This window comes from Schistocerca gregaria, chromosome 8 (genome assembly GCF_023897955.1).
Source record: "Schistocerca gregaria isolate iqSchGreg1 chromosome 8, iqSchGreg1.2, whole genome shotgun sequence".
In the NCBI taxonomy this organism is placed as follows: Eukaryota; Metazoa; Arthropoda; class Insecta; order Orthoptera; family Acrididae; genus Schistocerca; species Schistocerca gregaria.
This window is the reverse complement of record NC_064927.1, coordinates 488066092-488073460: the sequence shown is the minus strand read 5'-3', so window position 1 is coordinate 488073460 and position 7369 is coordinate 488066092. Positions and strand designations below refer to the sequence as shown.

The window sequence follows — 7369 nt, the reverse complement described above, 5'->3', positions numbered from 1 at the left end:
CAAACTAAAGCGTACAAGTGCCAAGGTCAGAGGTTGGTCGACAGTGGTGGTGGCAGGGGAAGGCAGTCACGTGTGGAAACCAAACGTTCCTTATTTTCCGGATGGCCCTCGTAAGTTAACGTTTTGGCTTTTTCTGTAACGACGGCATAACTAGCTGCAGTCACAGGTTACAGGTAGTTATTAAATTCTGATTTCGAACTGTGTTACGAAATAGTAACGTTTTAAACTATGTCTATATTTAATTTCCTGGTAGATTAAAACTGTGTGCTGGACCGAGACTCGAACTCGAGACCTTTGCCTTTCGGCAAGTGCTCTACCTACTGAGCTACCCAAGCACGACTAACGCCCCTTCCTCACAGCTTTACTTCTGCCAGTATCTCGTCTCCAACCTTCCAAACTTCACAGAAGCTCTCCTGCGAACCTTGCAGAAATATCACTCCTGGAATATTGTGGAGACATGGCTTAACTACAACCTGGGGGATGTTTCCAGAATGAGATTTCCACTCTGCAGCGGAGTTTGCGCTGATATGAAACTCCCGGGCAGATTAAAACTGTGTGCCGGGCCAAGACTCGACCTCGGGACCTTTGCCTTTCGGGGCAAGTGGTAGAGGACTTGCCCGCGAAAGGCATAGGTCCCGAGTTCGAAACTCGGTTCGGCACACAGTTTTAGTCTGCCAGGAAGTTTCGTATCAGCGCACACTCCGCTGCAGAGTCAAACTCTCATTCTGGATGTCGATATTTAATTATAAATATGATAAGTCATATAATTATTTTCCTTTCCTTATTGTTAGCATGTTTAGCAAATGGGATAAATGTGTTCAAGGCTGAACTGTAGATACGCTCCTAGCTGAGGAAAAATGTAGTCTACGGTTTTTGGGGAGAAAGGGACGGCCATACCACTATTCCTACTTTTCATGGCGGTGACACAAAGTTACTGTTTTGTTAGGTTTCATGATATGAGCGCCTGTCCGAAACAGTTGCCACTATTTTGATATTTAACGGCATGATGGTTCGTAATTAATTTTTAGTTGGTTTTTGAGGTGTATTTTAGTTCAGCATTCGCCTCCACTTGTAAAATTATTCGTATTCAAGTTTCGTTCTTGCGAAGCACTATTGGCATTAGTAAGTTCGATGTACATTCCACTGTTATATGTTTATGACACGGACATTTGTTCGAGAATTATAAATGAACGTGTAATAGCTAAGAGGAACAGTTCGCAGTCCATTAGGGGAAAGCTTCGAGAACGTGAGTAACAGGGAGTGAGCCAGTCACGCATTGGCACACTACTCACTTCGCGTCATAAGCTTCTCAAGGTACGCTTGAAAATCTTTCAGCTTTGCAATGCTAACATTTAACTCTGAATCTAAAGTAACAGCCACTTGTGTTCACAAGTTAATAGGGAAAAATAATAAGAAAAGAACATGTCTACATTTAAATCTACATTTATACTCCACAAGACACCTTGTGGTGTATGGTAGAGGGTACTTTGGGTACCACTGCCGCTTCTACACCTCATGCCCCCCCCCCCCCCCTCCCTCTGTCGCTGTCGCGATGGTCCGTGAGAAGAACTATTGTTGGTAAGCCTCTGTGTGAACACATTGTGACTAATTTTACCTTCATGGTCTTTGCGAAGTACGTAGGAAAAAGCAATCTGCTGCTTGACTCTTCGAGGGTTACAGGCTCTCGGAATTTTAATAGTGTCCATATTTCGATGCGGAACGCCTCTCTTGCAACGACTGCCACTGCAGTTGGCTGAGCGTTTCCGTGACGCTTTCAGTGTTACTAAATCGACTTTCAACGACACGTGCTGCTCTTCTTACCTGTCTCTTGCGTCAGTTTTGTCTGGTACGGATCCCTGAGTCACGAACATTATTCAGATGCAGATCAAACGAAAGTTTTGTAAAGAACCTCCTTTGTGGGTGGGCGGCACATTTTGAGAATTCTTCGAATGAATCCCAGTCTGGCATCTGCCTTACCGGTGTTTAGTTTTATGTGGTCGTTTCACTTTAAATCGCTGCGTACCCACTCTCCTAGATACTTCATAGAGGTACTACTTCCAGTGATTGTTCTTCAATAGTCTAATCATACAATAAAGGGTCTTTCTGCCTAAGTATTCGCGATGCTTTACCAGTATTTATGCTGAGCTTCAAATGTCAATCCCTGCACCACGGTCAATCCTTGCAGGTCGTCCTCAAATTCGTTAGTTTTCTAGCATTGCGACTTCTCTGTACACGACAGCATCATCTGCGAAACGCCTCATCGAACTCCGACGCTATGTACTAGGTCGTTTAAATATATTGTAAAAAAATATTGGTCCTACAACCTATAACACGCGCATGGGGAACGTCCGAAATTACTTTTACGACTGTAGACTTCTCTCCTTTACGAATGATACGTGTGGGGTTGTGCTGTTTTGCATACCACTATGATGGTAGAATCCGATCTGCAGTGGCTTACAGAGAAGGGAAGCACCCATTATGATCATGCAAATTAATTGAAAGAAATAATAATATCACGCAACGGAAACGTATTACTGAATGACAATTAGTGGGGGTTGCCCAATCAAACATGACAATGTGGGTACCACCCCGAACACATAGACATACTGATGAGACAAGGGGCCGGCCGTCGTGGCCGTGCGGTTCTAGGCGCTTCAGTCTGGAGCCGCGTGACAGCTACGGTCGCAGGTTCGTATCCTGCCTTGGGGATGGATGTGTGTGATGTCCTTAGGTTAGTTAGGTTTAAGTAGTTATAGGGGACTGATGACCACAGATGTTAAGTCCCACAGTGCTCAGTGCCACTTGAACCATTTGTGACAAGGGATCACCTAATCTGTAGCAGAAGCAAGTGGTCACTATAACACATGCGTTACCGCTCGTCCAAGTATTTAATACAGGGACAAGGGATTCCACAGATGCACTCTAGCCTTGGCATAGGTAGGTGAGCACGATAATGCAAAGTTACGAAAATAACAGATCACTAGATCCAATGACTGCAAGCAAGGTTAGTAAATTATAGAAAGAACACGGAAAAATAGTTTCGAATATCACCGCGTAAGTAAAATAAACTAGCTGGCTGAGGAGTATTAAAATGGAGTATGTTGCTCCCGAATGGAGCGAACTAATGTGGACTCCCTATAGAACTGGTGAACGCTGGCCCAATTGACGAAACCTGCGGAAGGCGGCGGCAGCAGAGACTGGGTATTTGGGGTTCTGCTCCCATTCCACTCTGTACTCAGTGCTCAAGCAGAAATATCATTAGGTAAGACCTCATGAGATGTACAGAAAAAATCTTTACTCCACCATCTCGTGGTACCTTTTATCATTACTCTTCTGTAGCATAGCAGCAAGTCATTACGCTTCAAATGCCTGCCGAGAAGCATACTCTCGATCACCCAACGTGAAGTGTTTACTCTCCATCTGCTAACGTAATTTGACTGTTTTTCGCCACAACAGGAACTCGCCTGCCAATGGTGGTAGACGTTGCGAGTTCCGTCTAGAACAAGGCAAATTAAGATGTTAATTAATATCATGTTTTTGCTAGTTCAGGCTCTATTTAATGAGCAGAGTTGTCGTTTGGCGAGGCAGGCAGAAAATCTCTACCATTTCATGCTACACTTTCGAAACAGATCTATGAGATGGCTGTCAAGTAGGTAAGGACGAGAAAGTGTGTGCTGTATGAAACCGAACATTATTTTGTGGCCTCGCTCCTGAGATAACGGTGATTTACACGCCAGTCTTTGGGAGGGGATACCTGGCTAGAGATTCCTCATATTCCTACAAGGCTGCTTCGAACAGTGCTGTGTTCTCTCGGCAGAAAATAGCTATCCTATGTCCCGCTCAGTGAGCGGTTACCAGATGCTGCTACTCAGCCTTGGACATTTTAAACAGACTCTTTATCTTACACTAGCCAGCTCGTAGGCTCTCAGCTCTGCAGTTCCTTCACCGTACTGAAAAGAGCAGTGGAAAGAAAGCAATGAACGTGACAGTCACTGGAGATGCTGAACCTTGTTTGAAATTATTATGCTGTGTCAGTGTCGATTACTTGATCAAGGGAAATGAGCATAAAAGTATTCTGAAGTATGTCGCATGGCAGTTTGAGATGAAACTGGCCACGTAACACATGCTCAGTCCAATCACACAGTTGGTCTAATATTCCATATGCTTGTATTTTGTTCGTTAAATGGCAGTGTGGAACTGTGCAGAACAAGGGAATATATACATTGGCGTATGTATCTAATGCTTTATTGTTCTCTCCTATAGAGTAGATTTTTCAGCATCCATAAATGTCGTTGTATGCGAGCGTAAAAATGTTCCAAAATTCTACAATACACCGACGTCAGAGATATGGGCTGAAGCTTTGTGCGTCTGTTCAGCGATTCTTTACGATAACGGGAATGACCTGTGCTTTTGTCTCATCATTAGGAAAATTTCGCTCCTCAAGAGACCATCGTGTTGTTCGTGCGATGATTTAAAGAAGTAACTTCAGTGCGATCATCTTCTGTCAAACAGACGTTTAATATTTCGGCCATTTCTGTGTTATCCTCCGCTGCGAAGCCAGTATCGTCGCAGAGTGGCTGGAGAGATGGCTTCGATCCGTTTACTGATTTAACGTAACACCAAAACTCCTTAGGATTTTCTGTCAGTCGATTAATTATGTGTATATTCTGAAAAGTAATGGTCCTACAACACTCCTTTGGGGTACGCCCGAAGTTACTTTTACGTCTGAAAATTTTTCTCCGCGAAAAATGATATGCTGTGTTCTGCTTGCGAGTAATTACTTAAAACACCAGAGCTATTGAGCTACGAGAGCTAAATTGAAATGGATATGTTAAAACTGCCTTCCAGATTGTTTAACTGAAGACATACTTTTGAGGCCGAAAAGAAGCAGCAGACAGGAACAGAGCTACATACGTGAAGGGACGCATCCACTTAAAGCTGATATGCTCTCTCGACAGCAGGCAGTGACGCAGATTGCACTGCTCTGCCGAGGATAATGCGTTTATCTTATCTGGTGTGATGTATTGACGCAGTGCTACGGACAATTCTGATTCACATCTAGGTTCCCTCGGCTGGTTGGGTAACTGCTGAGAACAATGACTAATTTCCGTACTTCAGAAAACAAAACTCATTTTAGAATCAGTTTCGTTGCCGCGTTTCCTAATCTCTGAGCCTTCAGTAAGAGGTTTTGGGGTTTTCAAGCTGCTAAGTGAAGAAGAAGCGCTCTATCCAGTCTGTCTATGTGTAAGAAACATAATTGTATTCCCTTCTACTCCTCCATAATGACTGCTGTTAATCGGCGACGAAAGCTGGGATTTGTACGTCAGTATCCCAAGTATCTACATCTACGTCTACAGATATACTACGCTAGCCATCAAGTGGTGTGTGGCGGAGGGCACAATTCGCGCCAAAGTCATATTCCCCCCTCTGTTCCACTCGCGGATCGTGCGAAGGAAAAACGAATCTCTGAACACCTGAGTACGAGCTCTAACTTACCATATCTTTGAATGGGGATCATTGCTCGATCTGAATGTTGGTGGTAATAATATATGCTCTACATCCTCAGTAAAGATCGGATTCCGGAAGGTAGTGAACAGTCCCTTCCGCTTAGCGCACCGTCTATCTGCAAGTGTGTGCCACTTCATACTTTCTGAGATTTTGAACGCTCTCGCGATGGCTAAATGTTCCAGTCACGAATCTTGCACCGAGCGAGGTGGCGCAGTGGTTAGCACACTGGACTCTCATTCGGGAGGACGACGGTTCAATCCCGTCTCCCGCCATCCTGATTTAGGTTTTCCGTGATTTCCCTAAATCGTTTCAGGCAAATGCCGGGATGGTTCCTTTGAAAGGGCACGGCCGATTTCCTTCCCAATCCTTCCCTAACCCGAGCTTGCGCTCCGTCTCTAATGACCTCGTTGTCGACGGGACGTTAAACACTAACCACCACCACCACGAATCTTGCCGCTTTTCTTTGGACCATCTCAATCTCTTGAATCAGAGCCCATACAGACGAAAAATACTTGAAACGTCCCCTTAGAAAAATTATACAAGACTGTGCTTAAACTGACACACAATAGTTTTAGCGCAACGCAATCTGACTTTCAAAAATCCCTACAAAAGAATGGCCCTGACTAACATTAACCTATACGTTTCACAAATCACTTACCTCACAAAAATCTTGGTTACTCGAACTACTGCAATACAGCGAGCGCCACTACTGCCAGCTAAATAAAAGATTCAAACTACTGAAGGCATTAACTACTGACAGACATAGTTAGCAAATGAAAGATTTTGATAGAGAACAAACAATGTATTTACCTTAATAGTGTTCAAAAGTCATAATGTATATAGCAGTTCATGACATCCATTCTTAAAAATGTACTGTTTCTGATGGACACACGTCCAGATCACCCGCTCTCAAAAATGCGCCATCTCACTTCCCCACATCCACCACTGCTGGCGGCTCACCTCCAACTGCGCAACGCTACGCGCTGTTCACATTCAGCTGCCGCTGCTCAACACTACAATGGGAAACAACAATGCAAACCAGCCACAGACTGCAAACAGCACAGCCAGTGATTTTCATACAGAGCGCTACGTGGCAGCGGCGTTACCAATATAAGAACCTAAACAGCCTACTTACATAGCCCCCCTGCTCCCCACAAAAATTTTACATATTGTTTTGGGCAGTGGCCAATAATGATTTGATAAAATTTTTCATAACTACAATAACAAAGATATCAAATGCACGCACTCATTGATACAATGTTGGTCAAAAGCTAAAATTTTCTCACAGTCCCATAAAGACATTCATGATCATTCTTCACAGTAAAATTACAGTGTTTTTTTCTTTTCAAAGTCTGAGTAGTAAAAGAGAATGCACACGGAAGTAGTAGATTTCCATGTCAGCTTGAAGTAGTGTTGTCCTTCCAACGGAAAGACAGTGCTGACTCTTGACATGCAGACAGGTAATGGGCCACAACAGAGCAAACCCACAGCAGAGTCAGTCGAAGTTTTGAAGAATATTGGTAGGTAGGTCATCACTGAGCAGACCCACTGTAGTCCTGGTAGACAGTGTGGTATTGGTGGGCCATTAGAGGTGCAGACCCATTATAGTCTTTGTAGAAATAATGGTATTGATGAGTCATCAAAGGTGCAGACCCACTGTAGTCCTTGTAGAGACGACCAGCAGCCATCTGTTGCGACTGTGCAGGTGCACAATCACCATCGAGTAAACCACAATTGTGCACACACAATTTTTTTTTGAAATGTCCTTAGAACCAGCAATGCTGTTATCCAGTCCCTTGCTGAATTATCAACACAAGTGCAAACACAAACAGTCCCTACTTCTCACATATTGTTCATATAC

At 43.9% G+C, this 7369-nt stretch overlaps 1 non-coding gene across 1 annotated transcript; it reads left to right on the top strand.

The window, feature by feature from the left end:
- Positions 1-5707: 5707 nt before the first annotated feature.
- Trnae-cuc (transfer RNA glutamic acid (anticodon CUC)) lies at positions 5708-5780 on the top strand. Its single transcript has one exon. It is a non-coding gene; the product is annotated as a tRNA-Glu (tRNA).
- The last annotated feature ends 1589 nt before the right edge of the window (positions 5781-7369 follow it).